The sequence below is a fragment of the Suricata suricatta genome, chromosome 3 (genome assembly GCF_006229205.1).
Source record: "Suricata suricatta isolate VVHF042 chromosome 3, meerkat_22Aug2017_6uvM2_HiC, whole genome shotgun sequence".
NCBI classification, from domain to species: Eukaryota; Metazoa; Chordata; class Mammalia; order Carnivora; family Herpestidae; genus Suricata; species Suricata suricatta.
This window is the reverse complement of record NC_043702.1, coordinates 48,488,767-48,507,310: the sequence shown is the minus strand read 5'-3', so window position 1 is coordinate 48,507,310 and position 18,544 is coordinate 48,488,767. Positions and strand designations below refer to the sequence as shown.

The following is an 18,544-nucleotide window of genomic DNA, read 5'->3' as shown; positions in this document are numbered from 1 at the left end:
TCATGACTTAGAAAATTTCATTGATATCTAGATTCTATTAAGAAAATCTTGAGCTCTTCTTCAATATACATAGAGATTGTGCAAGCATATTCCTATGTGTAAGATGGAAAGTGCACATTGAATACACCTGTGCATTTGAGAAGGGCAGGCTTTCTTATGCTGTCATGATCAAAAAGTAGAAATGATAAATACAAATTAGGTTTTGAGATTGCTTGTAGCCTGGCAAGATGCCATTATATGCAAAACTATGAACTTTGCTTCGGTTGAGAAGCAGCATAAACATAATCAGCTTACAGTGAGCTCTGAAGCAGGCCAAGAAGACAGAATCCTCTTAAGTGTGAGATTAATATGTAATGTTGTCTTTATGGTCAGTATTTCTGGGAGTTTGCCAAGTGAATCTTTTCTATTCACATGAAAGCATTTATTTAAATATATTTTCCTTTGTAGGTGCTGTTTAGTTTGAGCCATTAAATGTTGTGACATGAAGCGTTGACTAAAACTTGTTCCTAATGGATAGTTCATTATTTATGTCTCTGGTTTGTGCGCTTAGTTGTTGTCTCTAATTATCTGGTTATGGTGCAAATGCATATCTTCTGTATCATTTACAGAAGTGCTTTGAACATCTATATTGGGGTTTTTTTCATGTTATTTTGGGAGAGAGTGCATGCATATGTGTGATAGCTGTGGGGGGGGGGCAGAGAATAGGAGAGAGAGAACCCCAAGCAGACTCCACACTGTCAGCACAGAGCCTGACCCCAGGCTCGATCCCACAAAGTGCAAGATTATGACCTGAGTCAAAAGTTGGACGCTTCATTGATTGAGCCACCCATGCACCCCTCAATTTTTTCTTATCTTAAATGATTGTAGTTTGCTGTATCTAAAATTGATCAGTGAATGTAATTCAGTCTTTTAAATTAGGAGTACTGTATAAGGCAATGGTGTGTCATATATATGTCATATGCACACATCTGCACATTTCTTATGCTTCCCATGGATATAAGTCTCTGTCAGGCCTATTTATAAGAAAGAAATTGTTTCATTATGATCCTCTATCTCCCATATTATAAATAAAAAATGTATATCAAATATAGATCTGTTTTGAGGACAGGAAAAATGTTTCAAGCAGTTTTTGCTTCTATTTTAAAATAGATTTTTCTACCATTTTTAAAGGGAAGAGGAAATAGCATTTCCTTTTAAACATTGAAATCTGGAGCCTTCCTAGCAAGGTGAAAAAGATGAGTAAGACAAAGATACTAGAACATATGATAAAACTCTATTTGAGGTTAATATTTTTTTAAGTGTTTGGTAACAGTGCTTTATTTTTTTTTAAAGTTCATTTATTTTGAGAGAGAGAGAGAGAGAGAGAGTGCACGAGTGCACTAGGGGAAGTGCAGAGAGAGACTGAATCCCAAGCAGGCTCCGCATACTTAGTGTAGAGACTGACATGGGGCTTGATCTCACAAATCGTGAGATCATAACCTGAGTGGAAATCAAGAATCGGCCACTAAATCAACTGAGTCACTTAAGTGCCCCTAATTTGTGCTTTTTTTTTTTTTTTTAAATTTTGTGCTTTAATACAGGTGTGTGTGAGGGGTGCCTGGGTGGCTCAGTTATGTGTCTGATTCTTGGTTTCGGTTCTGGTCATGATCTCCCAATTCAAACCCTGCATGGAGCCTGCTTGGGATTCTGTCTGTCCCTCTCTCTTTACCTCTCTCTCTCTCTCTCTCTCTCAAAATAAATAAATAAATAAACTTGAAAAAATAATAATATAGGTTTGTGATTACATATAATTTGAAATGAAAACCCAAGAAGTATTTATTTTTTTTTTGAAAATTGAAGAAATAGTTTTCTTAGTTTCCTTTGGGTAAAATGTAGACCATTATACTAACTCAAGGATTTCAGGTAAAATGGAGTATGGTATTTAAAATTGTTATTGCAGGGCACCTGCGGGGCTCAGTTGTTGAGCATCCGACTTTATCTCAGATCATGATCTCGTGGTTGGTGGGTTTGTGCTCTGCATTGAGCTTGCTGCTGTCAGTACAGAGCCGCTTTGAATCCTGTGTCCCCCTCTCTTTCTGCCCCTCCCTTGCTCACGCTCTTTCTCTCAAAAATAAACATTGAAAAAAGATAAAAATGGATTTCTTATTGCAGTTTTACTTCACATCCCTTCTCCCCTTTTGAACCTGATTGAAATGTATGGATATAAAACTTGGAAATTTCTTTGCGTGTGACATAGAGAACCTACTTTAGTTCTGGTGGATAATTTTAGTGATGGTGGGCAAAATTTCTGAATTTGTTAATGTGATTATTAGTAACTCAAATGGTTCAAATGTATAAAGTCCCCTCAAAAGTAATTTCTCCAAATATTCCAGATGTAGCAAGTATAAGAGTACTGTATTAAATATTAACACCCTAAGCAAAACCACAATACATTTTAAAACAACAGAAATATAGCATGATGAATTGATCCTCCTTGAACAACACAAGGATTAGGGGCTCTGGCTGCCCCCCTCCCCCAAAACTTAACTACTAGTAGCCTACTGTGGACTGGAAGCCTAACTGATAACATAAATAGTCAACACATTTTGTACATTATATGAATTATATACTGTGTTCTAACAATAATCTAGAGAAAAGAATTATTAAAATCATAAAGAGCAATCTAATTACAGTATTTACTGCAAAAAAAATCTGCATGTACGAGGACCCATGTAGTTTAAATCCATGTTGTTCAAAAGTCCCCTGTAATTGGTTTGCTAGGTGACTAAATAATTTTTATACCCAAAGGATCTTGAACATATTTAGCCACTCTGTAGTTAAGAATGTTAAATAAATGTTAAAAGAACATTTTAAGGTTTTATATTCTTAAAATCCATATACTGACATTTAAAGTTTAAAAAATGTATGGTTTGTTTCATACTTTTAAAAATAACTTAGAGCTAAACTTTTCCAGCTTTGGCCTACTTGTTTTGTACCGATATTTATAATGTACCCTTTATTGTTTCTAGGTATTGGTAGATTTTTAATAAAAATAATACATTTACTCTTTTCCCCCATTAATACCTTTATATATTTGAGGCTATTTGTTTTAAAAGATTTACTACTTATTGTCAAATTCTGGGTTAAATATTCTGTTGGCAAGACACAAAATTATAACATTTTGGAATATAAGTTAGTTTAAGGTCTATGGAGATTTGTTGTGCCAGACACTCTGGGAAAAGAAACACTAAGATCTTATTGGCATTACAGTGGATAAATTGGCAGTGAAAATTCAATAGAATGTTCTAGTACTTTAAATCAAGAGAATATGTTGAATCACTCTTAAACTACTGAATGTTCTAACCATGATAGCATTGAGGTTATTTGGACACAGACTGACTGCGACCTCCCATGTTCACTATTACTTCTCTGACCTCATTGCTGACTGCTTTCTTCCTCTCTGCTTCAGCCACACTGGCCTCTGCTTTTCCTTGAAAATGCATATCAAGACCCCATTACATTATGATCTTTTCTCTCTACCTGCAACACATTCCCCCCAGAAACATCAGATCTGAGCTCAAGTGTGAACTCGTAGTTAAAACCTCTGGCGACGTTATTCAAAATTGCCCCATCCCTAACACTTTTAGCCTCCTCTCCTGTTTGTTTACTGACTGCGCCACCCAGGTGTCCTTCCTCTCCTGTTTGTTGACTGCATGCCCTAATTATCCCTAACATTCTGTGTATTTTTACTTTACTTTGTTGCTTTTTCCATCAAAATTCGGGCTCCCAAAGTGGGCAGAGATTTTTACTATGTTTATGTGTGCCAGTGTGTATCTATCCCATTGCAGGTTTTCAAAAATTGCTTGTTAGAAGAAAGGGAGGGGGAAGGGGGGGAATGATACATGTTGTTTGAGCAATTTAATACTAGCCACTGCAGATTACAATTCAAGTTATGGCAAATGGCCTGTAATTTAATCAATAGCCCTATCTGTCAGTGCATGAAGATGACAGTTTGGAATGATAGGTCTGAAATGGGATCCACAAAGCACTCAAGGCAGCAAATAGTGCCTTTTTCCTCAAGTCTTCCACCAACATTATTTAGAAATCAAATAATCAGCATATATGGTATTTTGCATTCACTCATGATACAAAAGAACAATGGTTTATGTGCCAATTATCAATTTATTGTCTCTCAGCTCTAAACCTACCCTTCATTGCTCCTGCAGAAAGGAAGATGGGCCATTGAAATATTTTTCTGTTGACAGTTGGTCTGAGGCTGAGTTTTGTCAGTGGAGGGCAACCGTGTTGGAGAGATCCTTCAGGAGGAAGGGGCATCTCTCTGTTCTGGTAGGTTCCTCAGGTAGGCTCCCGCGGTACAGTTTTCTGGCAGTCCCGCCAGGCTCCTACAGTGCTCGAAGCTTCTCCACCACCTGGTCTTGTAGCACAGGTGGCTTCTCCAGCACTTGGCTCTTGTAGCACCCAGCACCCGGACAACTCCCTATCAACAGCTTTTCCTGGCACCCTAGGGGGTGGGCTTCTGTCAAGTTCAACCAGTCAACATCATAGCACTTTCTCTGCCCTCCAGTGAGCTATGGCTTCACTCTGCAACAAGATTCAGATTTCAACCCTGGGAATGTTCTTCCTTGAATTCTCATCCCCAGGGGTGGTGGCTGTTCTTTATATCTTTATATTTGCTGTAACCCTGTGTTGTTTATAGTTCTTTGTAAACAATCCCTCATTATTCCAATCTTATTATAGTTAATAAATCTTTATATTAAACTTATCTTGTTTAAATTAGTGTATGGTTTATTTTATATACCAATTGGATCCAGACTGATCCAGTCTACAGTTTACAATTATTTTAGTAATGGTTCTTGTGGAGTATTTCTTTAAAATAAAGAAAAGCTTATTTTTGAGCAAGATAGGGAGCACGAATGGGGGGAAGGGCAGAGACAGAGGAGACAGAATCCCAAGCAGGCTTCATGCTGTCAGCACAGAGCCTGATGTGGGGCTCAAATGCAGGAACTGCAAGATCATGACCTGAGCCAAAATCAAGAGTCTGATGCTTAACTCACTGAGCCACCCAGGTGCCTCTCTTGCAGAATATTTCTAACAGCAGGCCAAGCTATGTTACAAGCATGTAGATTATGATAGTAATCAATAATGATACTAATGTTGGGTTATTTTTGAGAGTTTAATTCTATCAATGTAAATGATGCCCAATATAAGGATATGTACACAATGACTTGATTTTGTTAATCCTTATTTATAGAGTGATAAACTCGTCACTTTAAAAAAAAGAGTACAATTTGCTTTTGCTCTTATTTTTTACCCACTCATCCACTTGCATATCAGCAGGAGAGGAAATGTGTTCTATTGCTTGCACTCTAAGCTCCCATTTCCCTCTGTCTGTAGCTCAGTGCTTCTACTAAATTTGTGAATTTACTTAATACTCATTGTAATTACTACTGTGCAACCTCATGAATTCTGAGGGGTAAATGAAAACAGATAATATCTTGCCACTAGAGATCTGTTTGTTACCTTTTATAAAGGCAAATGTGGTTTTTTTCCCAGAAATAAGAGCCTGAGCTCTGAAGTCAGAGTGTCTTAATTTAAATTTCTACTCCAGTGCTTACATGGCTAAGTTAACATCTCTAGACCTCTTCATTGAGTTGTTTTAAAGATTGAGATAATGTAAGCTAATCTTTTGCACAGCACCTGGCACATTGTTCTTATTAAGTATTCATTACTATTAGTATAGTAGTAGAAGTATAACAGTTATTGTGGTTGGATCTAGTTGGCAGCCCCATCTGATATACCCATTCCCTTAGAAAGATAATAAATATATAAATCTTTAAGAGCACAAGAAAGTAAGAAACACTGTCACCAGTGGAGGAGAAATTTTGAACAATTTCTGGAAATATGTAGAATTAAGGATAAAAGGAACCACAGCTCAAATCATATATACCTAAAACTCCTTTGAAGATGGAATCATTCCAGAATTGCTCTGAGCATAGAGACTATGGATGGATATTGTCTAGGGAAAGATTATGTTGGTGTGGGCTGGGTATAAGAATTGAAGGGTCAGATGGGCATTTGGCCAGCTCCTCCAGACTTTTGCTAAAGAATTAGCAATGGAGGCCTTTGACCACTAGTTAAAACAGGGATGTAGGTGCTTTGCCTAGTGAGGTAGATAGCTACTGAGAATATAGCCGCATTCCTCCTACCCCCACCATTAAAAAGACAAACTCTCCAGGGGCGCCTGGGTGGCTCAGTTGGTTAAGTGTCTGACTTTGGCTCAGGTCATGAACTCACAGCTCATGCGTTCAAGCACCGCATGGGGCTCTGTGATGACCACTCAGAGCCTAGAGCCTGCTTCCGATTCTGTGTCTCCCTCTGTCTGCCCCTACCCCACTCATGCTGTCTCTCTCTCTCTCAAAAATAAACAATAAAAAAAAGACAAACTCCCCAAATGTCCTTAATAGCAATTAGCATCACTCAAATAGTGTGATTTTAACACGAAAAGAAACAAAATAGATCAGTGGCACAGAGTACACAAGAACAGACCTAGGTATATGAGTATGACTTCTCTTATTTTGGTCACTGATAGATGCACTAGGGGAACTCCAAGTTATATGGTTTCTTGGGAGCCTCATCACATTACTTATAATCTCATATTGCACTTGTAATTAACCATAATTTTTTTGATCCTGTTATTTCTTCTTATCGCCATATTGTACTTTTTTTTGCTCCCACCCCCAGCCTAAATAGAATTTAAAAATAGGGGGTAAGGGGCGCCTGGGTGGCTCAGTCAGTTAAGCATCTGACTTCAGCTCAGGTTATGATCTTGCAGTTTGTGAGTTCAAACTCTGCATCAGGCTGTGCTGACAGCTTAGAACCTGGAGCCCACCTCAGATTCTCTGTCTTCTTTCTCTGCCCCTGCCCCTCCCCTGTTCTCTCTCTCTCTCTCTCTCTCTCTCTCTCTCTCGCTCGCTCGCTCGCTCTTGCTCTCCCTCTGGCTCTGGCTCTGGCTCTGGCTCTGTCTTTGTCTCTAAAATAATAAAACATTAAAAAAAGAAAAACAGGAGAAGATGGCATATTCAAAAGGGAATTAAAGAGACTTTAATAAAGGGTTTATTTACAAAGGTGTGGACAGAGGGAACATTCAGGACATGGAGAAGCACTTTGAATCTAGCAGTAGTGAACAGCCACTGCAACCTCTTGGACAGAAAGTGCAAGGAGTCAGAGAAGTTACCTGAATGTTGGAAAACTTGTAGCCATGGAGAGGTACTGCTAGAGAGGCGGGAGCAGTGGCCTTAGGTAGAGGCCCAGAGTCATTGCTCAACTGTGGCCTGACAGGGCGGGAGCCCTGGAAATAAATACCTGGATTTCTCTTTCTTCTCCTCCTCCAATCTCTTCCCTGTGACTTTAGTTGGCTAGACTCAGCCAGAAGCAGGAAGTTGGTGGAAGCAAGATGACACAACCTTTACATATAGATCGCCTGAGGGGCACGGCAGGACAGAAAAAGGGTAAATCTGTAGTATCCAAGAGAGACTATCTAGCATACTAAACAATGAAAATCATTTGGGATCCTGTTTGTCACCTACCATATTTATTATTATTTTTGGTTTCATAAAATCTGTGAACTGTGTAAGAATGCCATGTCTACAAGTTATTGACAAAAGGGTTGGACTGCCTTGGAAAGAGCAATGCTACATATTAGTTCCTATTATTAGACAAAGCTCTCTCTTGGTTGAATTTTCCTTTTCATAGGGTAAGTTAATCAACCATTTAAACAAGTTTAATTCATCCCCTAAGTAAACGATTTCATTTGGTCAACAAGGCTAGTGTGGTGGGTTTTTTTTTTTTCACACACCTAACCTTTCTCCATCCAGCAACCTCCTTTCTTCACTGAAAGAAGTGGTTCATTATCTCACATGACTTCATAAACCAAAGCTATCTCTGATGTATCCTTTTTTTTTTCTCAGAAACAAAAAGATGTATAAATTTTTCCCAGGATTAGGAAATGTATAATTTCCTATAACAATAGTTTTTTTTAAGTATAATTTATAGCATTCTCCTTTCCTTTTTTGAAAAGGACTGATACAATCATTGCCTATCTTCAGCTGCATGGCACTCTCACAGCATGGGCTGATCTGGCTTTGAGGACATTAGTAGCAGTTTTTCTCAGTACTTCTTCAATACATAGAACTTGTTTCATATTAGGGGCTCCCCTGTAGACTCTACTTTTTCATCGAGCAAATATTTATTGGTCATCTACCACATGTTAGACACTGTTCTAGGCACTGGGGATACAATGGTGAGCAAAACACAAAAATTCCTAACCTGTGAAGCTTGTGTTCAAAGTAATACTGTTTAGTAATAATCAGACATCATCAACATTGATTTTCTCCAATTTTAAAATGTCTGAACCATGTGAACCATGGTGCCCTTTTCCTCAGGAAAAGTAGACAAATTGCCAAGAGTCTTGGCCTGCAGGGGCAGTATTTTCTAAGGATCTCCAAACACAATTACTCCTGTCTTATTGAAGGCAATAGTAGCCTTAAGAAGAAATACAAAAACTCCTCCTCACCAGTAACTTCCTACAAAGGTAATGTCAATTAACAACAAAAGCAAAAGTTTAAAGAAAGCAAATTCCTGCTCTTATCATCACCAGGAAAAAAATCTGTCCACAGATATCAATTGTATATTCTTTTCATTGCAGGAAAAGATACCTAAAAATTTTAGGCTTTTTTTTAGGTTTTAATTTAAATTGTAGTTAGGTAAAAGATAGTGGAGTCTTGGTTTTAGGCATAGACTTTAGTGACTCATCACTTACATATAACACTCAGTGCTCATCCTTAATTCCCATCACCCATTTAGCCCATCTGCTTGCCTATCTCCCCTCCAGTAACCCTCAGTTTGTTCTCTATAGTTAAGAGTCTGTATTTGCCTCCCCTTTGTTTTTTCCCCATGTCCATTTGTTTGGTTTCTTAAATCCCACATATGAGTGAAATCATATGATAGTTGTCTTTCTCTGACTGACTTATTTTGCTTAGTATAATACACTCTAGCTCTATCCACATGGTTGCAAATGGCAAGATTTCACTCTTTTTATGGCTGAGTAATATTCCATTGTATACATACCACAACTTCTTTATCCATTCATTAGTCAAAGGACATTTGGGCTCTCTCCATAGTTGGCTATTGTTGATAATGCTATTGTAAACATCGGGTTGCATGTGTTCCTTTGGATCAGTATTTTGGTATCCTTTGGGTAATACCAACTGGTGCAGTTGCTGGGTCCTAGGGTAGTTCTATTTTTAATTTTTTGAGGAACCTCCATACAGTTTTCCAGAGTGTCTGCACCACTGTGTATTCTCACCAGCAGTGTAAGAGGGTTCCTCTTTCTCCGCATCCTCACCAACATCTGTTGTTTTCTGTGTTGTTAATGTTAGCCATTTTGATGCGTGTGATACCTCATTGTAGTGTTGATTTGTATTTCCCTGATGAGTGATGTTGAGCATCTTTTCATGGGTCTGTTGGCCATCTGTATGTCTATTTTGGAAAGATGTCTATTCATGTCTTCTGCCCATTTCTTTTTTTTTTCTGTTTTTTATTTATTTTTGAGAGACAGAGAGAGACAGCATGAGCAGGGGAGGGTCAGAGAGAGAGGGAGACACAGAATCTGAAACAGGCTCCACGCTCTGAGCTAGCTGTCAGCACAGAGCCCGACGCAGGGCTTGAACCCACGAACCGTGAGATCATGACCTGAGTCAAAGCTGGATGCTCAACCGACTGAGCCACCCAGGCACCCTAGCCATTTCTTAACTGGATTATTTGTTTTTCGGGTGTTGAGTTTTGTAAGTTCTTTATAGATTTTGGATACTCCCCTTTTCTGGATATATCATTTGCAAATATCTTCTCCCATTCCAAAGGTTGCTTTTTAGTTTTATTGATTAATCATATCAACAAGACCTAGCATTCATTATTGTATATGTACAATACAGATGCAAAATATGCAAAGCAAAAATTTATAGACCTGAAAGAATAGACAAATCTACAATCATACTTGGACACTTCATTCCTTACCAAATGGTAGGACAAATGTAAAACAAACAAACAAACAAACAAACAAGGATATAGAAGAACTCAATACCATCAACCAACATGATCCAGTTGACATTTATAGACTACCCCTTTCAATAGCAGCTGAATATTCATTTTTCTCAGGTGCCCATGGAACATATACCAAGATAGACCATATCCTGAGGTATAAATCAAACCCCCAAAAATGTAAAATCATATAGACTGTATCTTCTTAATATATTTGTTTTGAGAGAGACTAAGCCCGTATGTAAGTTGGGGAGGGGCAGAGAGAGAGAGAGAATCCCAAGCAGGCCCCATGCTACCAGTGCAGAGCCCAAAGTGGGGCTTGATCCCACTAACAGTGAGATCATGACCTGAACCCAAATCAAGAGTCAGATGCTTAACCAACTGAGCCACCTAGGCACCCCTGGAATGTATTTCTTGGAACGATATTACAAATCATTAATAGAGTGATACCAGGAAAATCTCCCAACACTTGGAAATTAAGCAGCATACTTTAAAATAATCCACTGGGTAAATAAGGCAAATATTTCAGGAAACAAAAAATACATTAAACTGAATGAAAATAAAAATAATCATAGAAAACTGTGTGGGACATAGCTAAAACAGTGCTGAAAGGGAAATTTATAGGAGATATGAATACATACATTAGAAAAAAGGAAAAGTCTCAAATCAATAATCTAAGCCCTTCCTTCAAGAACCTAGAAAAAGAAAAAAAAAAGAACCTAGAAAAGGAAAAGAAGAACAAAGAAAACAGAAAGCTGAAAGAAATCAATGAAATTAAAAATGGAAAATAGAGAAAATCAATGAAACAAAGAGTTGGTTCTTTGAAAAGACCAATAAAATTAACAAACCTCTTGTAATATTGTCAAAGAAAAAAGAGAGAAGACACAAATTACCAGTATCAGCAATTAAACGGAATATCAGACTGCAGACATCAAAAGGAGAGTAAAGAGATACTATGAACAGCTCTATACATATAAACTTGGCAACTTAACGACACTTCCTTGAAAGGTACAAATTACCACAATTCACTCAACATGATTAAATATTTTGAACAGCTGTATAGACTATTAGGTAAATTGAATTAGAAATTTAAAAGCTACTAAAAAGAGAAATCTTCAAGATCAGATTTTCTTATAAAACTTCATTGGAGAATTCTACCAAGTGTTCACAAGGGATTAACACTACTTCTGTACAGTTTCTTCCAGAAAATAGAAGAGAAGGGAATGCTTTCCAATTCATTTTATGAAGTTAGTTTTAGTCTCATACAAACCAGACAAATGACAGTGAATAAAAAGAAAACTACAGCCAATATCACCCTTGAAATATACATGTGAAATTCCTTGAAAAAATATTAGAGAATAGAATTTAGCCATATAAAAAATGAATTATATATCATGACAGAGTGGGGTTTATTTCAGATATGCAAAGCTGGTTCAACATTTGTAAGTCAACCAGTATAATCCACCATATTATCAGGCAAAGAAGAAAGGTCCCATGATCACAGCAGTCAGGGCAGAAAAGGCATTTGACAGACTTCAACACCCACTCAGTACCCCCCACCCCAGAAAAATAAAAAAAAGGAAGAATTTTCTCAACTTGATAAAAAGAACTACAAAAAACCTATAGCTAACATTATCATTCACGGTGAAAGACGGCATGCTTTTTTTCTTTAATTGGGAACAAGGCAAGGACACACATGCTCATTGCTCTTCTTCAATTTATTGTTTCAATTTTTAGCCAGTGCAATAAATCAAGAAAAGGAAATAAAAGGTATACAGATCAGAGAGGAAGAAATACAAGTGTCTGTTTTGTAGACAGCACTGTTGTCTACATAAAAATACCAAAGAATCTACAAAAAGACTAGAATTAGTGAGTTCAGCAAGGCTGTAGAATACCAGATAAGTATATACAATTAATTTAATTTCTACATACTTGCAATGAACACTTGGTCACCAAAATTTAAAAGGCAATACTGGGGACTCCTGGTGGCTCAGTCAGTTATCTCACGGTTTTGAGTTCAAGTCCCGCACTGGGCTGTCTGCTGTCAGCACAGAATTAGCTTTGGATCCTCTGTTTCCCTCTCTCTCTGCCTCTCCCCCTCCGCCGCTATCTCTCGTTCTCTCTTAAAAATAAATAAACTTAAAAAAATAAAAGGCAATACTTTTTACAATCGTTCAAAAAAGAGAGAGAAAGAGAAAGACAGATGGACAAATACTGAGATATAAATCTAACAAAACATGTATAGGATTCATATGCCCCAAATCTCAGAATCCTGATAAAAGAAATTGAAGATCTAAATAAATGGAGAAATATGCTGTGTTCATGGATTAGAAGATTCACCATAGTGAAGATGTCAATTTTCCTCAGGTTGATATACAGTTTAATGCAATTCCTATCAAAATCTCAGCAAGAAGTTTTATAGATATAGATAAGATAATTCTAAAATATATGCAGGAAGGCAAAGAACAAGAATAGCTATAAGAATTTTTAAAAAGAAAAAAGTGTGTTTATTATAAAGCTATAGCAGTATTTATCATATAGCTATAAGACTTAGTATATAGCTACAGTGGTCAAGATTATGTCGTTGACAGAGAGATGGGCACATTGATCAATGGAACAAAAAGAACAGAGAACTTTGGAAATAGACCCACATGAACAAATTCAATTGACTTTTGACAAAAGTACGAAAGCAAAGAAAGAAAGATAGCCTTTTTAACAAATGGTGCTGGAGCAACTGCCTATCTGGATTTTCATAGTTTAAAAAATGAACTTTGTTGTAGTCTAATATCTTCAACAAAATTTAATTAAAATATGAAGCACACAAAGGTACCTGGGTGGCTTGGTTGGTTAAGTGTCCAACTTCGGCTCAGGTTATGATCTCAGGGTTCAGGAGTTGGAGCCCCAAGTCGGACTCTGTGCTGACAGCTCAGAGCCTGGAGCCTGCTTCGGATTCTCTCTCCCTCTCTCTCTCTCTCTCTCTTCCCCTTCCCCCCTCCCCTATTCATGCTATCTCTCAAAAACAAATAAACATTAAAACATTTTTTTAATGGAGCACAAACAAATGTAAAACTATAAAAGTTTTAGAAAAGAATAGGAAAGAATCTTTAAGATCTACTGCTAGGCAAGTTCTTAGGCTTGACACCAAACTCATGATCCATAAATGGAAAAGTGCATAAACTGGACTTAATCAATATTTAAATGTTTTACTCTGTGAAAGACCTTATTAAAAGGATGAAAAGATAAGCTACAGAGTAGGAAAAAAATATTTGCAAACCATATATCCAACAAAAGACTAGTGTATAGAATGTATTAAAGAACTCTCAAAACTCAATAGTAAAAACTCCATCAAATTAGAAAATGGACAAAAGACATGAGGAGACATTTTACTGAAAAGGATATACATATGATAGATAAGCATGTGATAAGAGGTTCAACATCATGAGCCATCAGGGAAGTGCAAGTTAGAACTACAATAAGGTATCACTACATATGTATCAAAATGGTTAAAATAAAAAATAATGCCACCATAAATTTTGGCAAGGATGTGAAGAAACGGGATCACTTTACATATTGCTGGTGGGACTGTAAAGTGGTACAGCCACTCTGGAAAACAGTTGGCAGTTTCTTAAAAAGCTGAATATACAACTACCATAAGATGTAGCAATGATAATCCTGGCCATTTTCTCAGAGAAATGATGATGTATATTAATACAAAAACCAGTATGTGAATGTTTAGAGCAGCTTTACTTATAATAGCCCAAAGTGGAAACAACCTAGATGTTCTCTAACGAGTAAATGGTTAACAATATTACAGTGTTAGTGCATCCATACCATGGAACATCACTAAGCAACAAAACTGAATGAACTACTGATACCTGCAACACTCTGGATGAACCTCCAGAGACTTATGCTGAGTGAAAAGCAAATCCTCAAATGTTATACACTGTGTTATTTCATTAATATAACATTCTTGAGATGACAAAATTATAGAAACAGAGGAAAGATTGGTGGTTGCCAGAGATTAAGAAGTTGGTGGCAATAGAGGGAAGTGGCTGAGGTTTTAAAAGGGCAAGATGACAGATCCTTGCAGGACTGGATATGTCTTCTGTCTTGATGTATCAATGTTCAATATACTGGTTCTGACACTGTACTATAGTTTGGCAAGATGTTACCATTGGGGTAAACTGGGTAAAGCAGGTGTGGGATCTCTCTGCATTATTTTATACAATTTCCTGTAAATTTACAAATATTTCATAATAATAAAGGTTTCATTAAAAAATGTTAACAAGGGGCACCTCAGTGGCTTGGTTGGCTAAGCATACACGGTCATGATCTCATGGTTTATGAGTTCGAGCTCCACGTCAGGCTCTGTGTTGACAGCTTAGAGCCTGGAGCCTGCTTCGGATTCTGGTCTCCCTCTCTGCCCCTCCCCTGCTCCCACTCTGTTCTCTTTCAATCTCTCTCTCTCAAAAATAAATAAATATTTAAAAACGTTAACAACAACAACAACAACAAAAATCCAAGTACCTGGTCTCGTGGAGTTTACAATCTGGGGGTAGATATTATTCTAAAATTTACAGAAGTGTATAATTCAAAGTGTGATCTTGTCTAATTACACAGGAAAGCTTTCCTAACTTTTGAGTGACATTTGAGATCAATTCTAAAAGATAAATAGGTGTTAACCAAGTGAGGGGAGTGGGTTGTCAGAGATCTTCCAGAACCGAAGGAAGAATACATGTAAAGACCCAGGAGTGGGAAGAAGCATGGCACATTAGAGTAATGGAAAGCAGGCTGAGCGGCTGGAGCAGCAAACAAGAGGAGATGAGATCCTTCAGATGAGGCTGCACTATTAGGCCAGTCAAGTAGAAGCCTGCAGGGGGATTTAGGATTTTGGTCTTTTAGAGCAGTGGAAACCATGGAAAGGTTTTAAACAGGAAAGCAACTTGCTCAGAAAGTTATTTTTAAAAGGTCACTCTTACTTCATTGTGTAGAATGGATTAAGGAGGAAAAGGAAGGGGCGCCTGGGTGGCTCAATCGGTTAAGCCTCCAACTTTGGCTCAGGTCATGATCTCAACGTTTGTGGGTTCGAGCCCCACATCGGGCTCTGTGCTGACAGCTCAGAGCCTGGAGCATGTCTACGATTCTGTGTCTCCCTCTCTCTCTGCCCCTCCCTGCTCATGCTCTGTCTCTCTCTGTCTCAAAAATAAATAAAACATTAAAAAAAATTTTTTAAAGGAGGAAAAGGAAGAGCAATCAGGAAGCTGAGTCCAGGTAGCAGATGAAAAAGCTGGGATTTGGCTATAGCAATAAGACACTAAGAAGTGGATATATTTACAAGGTATTTAAAAGCAGAATTCACAAGACCTGGTACTGGACTGGTGTTGGAAAGAGGTTTTCAAGACCATTCCAAGGTTTCAGGCTTTACCAGTGAGATAGCCGGTGGTGTCTTTCTCTGAGACAAATATTCATGTTTTACAGAAAAGACTTTAAGTTTGTGTTTTTCTAGTTGATTTTGGGGTTTGTTTGAAATATCTAAGTGCAGATGTTGTAGAGGCAATTGAATATATAAATTTGGACCTCAGAGAAAGATCTGGGTTGGTGGTATGAATTGAGAGTCACTGAAGGTAATGGACACAGATGACATCACAGAGGAAAGAATTTTGAGTAAGGCCAGACCGTAAGATTGAGCCTTGGGGAACAACAACATTTAAAGGCTGGCTAGGGAAGGATGAGCCAAGAAAAGAAATTTAGCCATATGATCACAGAGGTAAGAGGAGAACCAAGAGACTATAATGTGAGTGAAACTAAGGAGAATTTCAAAGCGTATGAAATGTGAACTGAGGCTATGGAAATTTTTTTAAGACGAGGACTGAAAATGTCTTGAATTTAGCTTCATAGAGATCTTTGGTAACCCTGGCAAGAGCTCTTTGGTGGATTAATGGGGAAAGAAGCAAAATTAATTTATTAAAAGCTACTTAATATACTGAATGACAGATAAGAACATTAGTGTAATTTTCAGTTATTGAGTATATATTTTATATATCTATTCACTAGGTAAATAAGTCAATGTATTACATATGAATTAGTTACTATTATTTAATCCATTCATATTAAAAAGCTAACCTTTAGAGATTTTAATGTCACATAACAATGGAGTATTTAAAATCAAAATTTGCTCCTATCCTAAACAAAATGCTGCTGTTTCTCTAAATGAAGACATTATTAAGTAAGGAAAGATTTATTTTTCCATTGTTTCAGTCTCCGTTTTTTACATAAATGGGGTAAAAATATATGACCTTTGAACACCCTAGAATTTAGGCTTATTGAATAAAAAAAGAATTTAATTAGGGAAAATGTCAAACATAACACAAAATTAATTATAATTAATTATAACATATTATAATTAATTATTATTAATTATAATTATCACTCCATGGCTTTTCTTGTTTAAAGGACTTCCTTAGCCATTCTTCTCCCTCCCGGCTCCTGCCCTTACCCCTCCAAACAGATGATCTCAAGGGAAATCCCAGACAAAACTCTTTATAAAATCAATCCTATTCTTTTCCAAAGTTGTCTATTTTGGCAGCTATAAACTTTCACGGGGCTTTCCAATATCTGATTAAACCTATATGACAGTGTAAGGCTAAACCAAACAGACGCCATGATAGGCTTTAAGTTCCCCCTCTGATCTAGAAGGCCTAGGTTTCAGTTGCCCGAAACTAACAGGCAGTTACACATTGCCTAGAGCAGGGGAGACCACCTTCACAACACCCAGTCAGGGAAGGCCAGCTACCACTCTCCACATTCCTAAGGGTGAGGTCTACAGATGGAAATTTTAGATAGGACCCTGTTACCTAATGTTAAAGTTAACCCGATAGTCGCCAAACAAGAGCCTAGGCTCGCCCTGTAATTGTTTGATTTTAAAGGTACTCTGAATGTTGTAATTGGGTCCCGCCAAAGTAACAAACACCCTGGACAATGTGTATCGTTAGAGTTACTGCCAATGCTATTATACAATAATGATTGGATGTCATGATTTCTTGTAACTCCCCCTTCACAAGCCCCATTAAAAACCCTACTCAGCCCTTGTTCGGGGCTCTCAGTACGGATCCACTGCGCTGGTAAAGTCTGTGAGCCCGAACTTAGGCCCGGCAAGCCTAAGCTGTAATAATAAATGCCCTTTGCTTTTACATGCGTGACTTGGTCTCCCTGGCGGTTTCTGGTTTTGGGGTGTTATTGAAATCTTGGGCATTACAACAGTTCAAATATAAAAGCAGGAAATAAGATTACAACAGAAAGTTAAATAAATTTTTAAAAAATACACCTTACTTTTTAGAGCAGTTTTAATTTTACAGCAAGTTTCACATCTGCCCTCGGCCCCCCCACACATATAGCCTCCCCCATTATCAACATCTCCCAGCAGAATGGTACATTTGTTGTGATGATGGGCGACACTACACTGACACATCATAATCATCAAAATCCACTGTTTATATTAGGGTTCTCTGGGCTTGAATATATTTGTAATGACATGTATCCACTATTATATAGCATATTATATTAGGTATATGTGTTATATACACGGGAGTCTCACTGCTCCAAAAGTTCTATTGCATCTATTTATCTCTCCCTCTCAACGTTTTGTAAATTTTGATTTACTTTTTCACTTCCAACAGAGAAAGGAACTATTTAATTGATTTAAAGACAACAGGTGAATCAGCTAAACTGATGTTTCCTTTGATATTTGGCTGCCCCCTTTCTGCCAGTTTTTTATAAAAACTCATCCATTTCCAAATGTAATAGTTTATTTTTAATTTATAAAGACATGGCTGGGTGCCTGGGTGGCTCAGTCGGTTGAGGCTCTGACTTCGGCTCAGGTCATGATCTCACGGTTCGTGGTTTTGAGCCCTGTGCTGGGCTCTGTGCTGACAGCTAGCTCAGAGCCTGGAGCCTGCTTCCCGTTCCTTGTCTCCTTCTCTCTCTGCCACTCCCTCTCTCATGCTCTCTCTGTACCAAAAATAAATAAAACATTAAAAAAAAAGAAATGGTTTTGGTAACTATATTTATAGAAATCAGATAATGCAAATGGATTGTATTTTTAATGGATTTGTATTTTTCTGAACATGTTCCCTATGTCTTAAACATCATAAAACTCTCCAGATCACTTGTCATGCATGGTTCCTCTGTGTGCTTTATGTGACGTCACAATCTAAGTGACTTGCAATCCATGCTACACCAACTGCCAAAGGCTGAGATGAGAACATGGGGTGCCTGGGTCGCTAGGTGGTTGGGCACCTGACTTCGGCTCAGGTCATGATCTCACAGTTCGTGGGTTTGAGCCCCACATCGGGCTCTGTGCTGATAGCTAGCTCAGAGCCTGAAGCCTGTCTTTGGATTCTCTCTCTCTGACCCTCCCCTGCTCACACTGTGTCTCTCAAAAATAAATAAA

The 18,544-nt window shown here is 37.7% G+C and overlaps 1 protein-coding gene across 2 annotated transcripts in view; it reads left to right on the top strand.

The window, feature by feature from the left end:
• The first annotated feature begins 15,764 nt into the window (after positions 1 to 15,764).
• The window catches only part of NUP35 (nucleoporin 35), a 45,952-nt gene continuing 43,172 nt past the window's right edge, over positions 15,765 to 18,544 (top strand). Inside the window, exon 1 of one of the 2 annotated variants that reach the window (XM_029934285.1) lies at positions 15,765 to 15,862. The gene's annotated coding sequence lies outside the window, so the exon portion shown is untranslated. The other variant, XM_029934288.1, reaches the window with a different exon arrangement.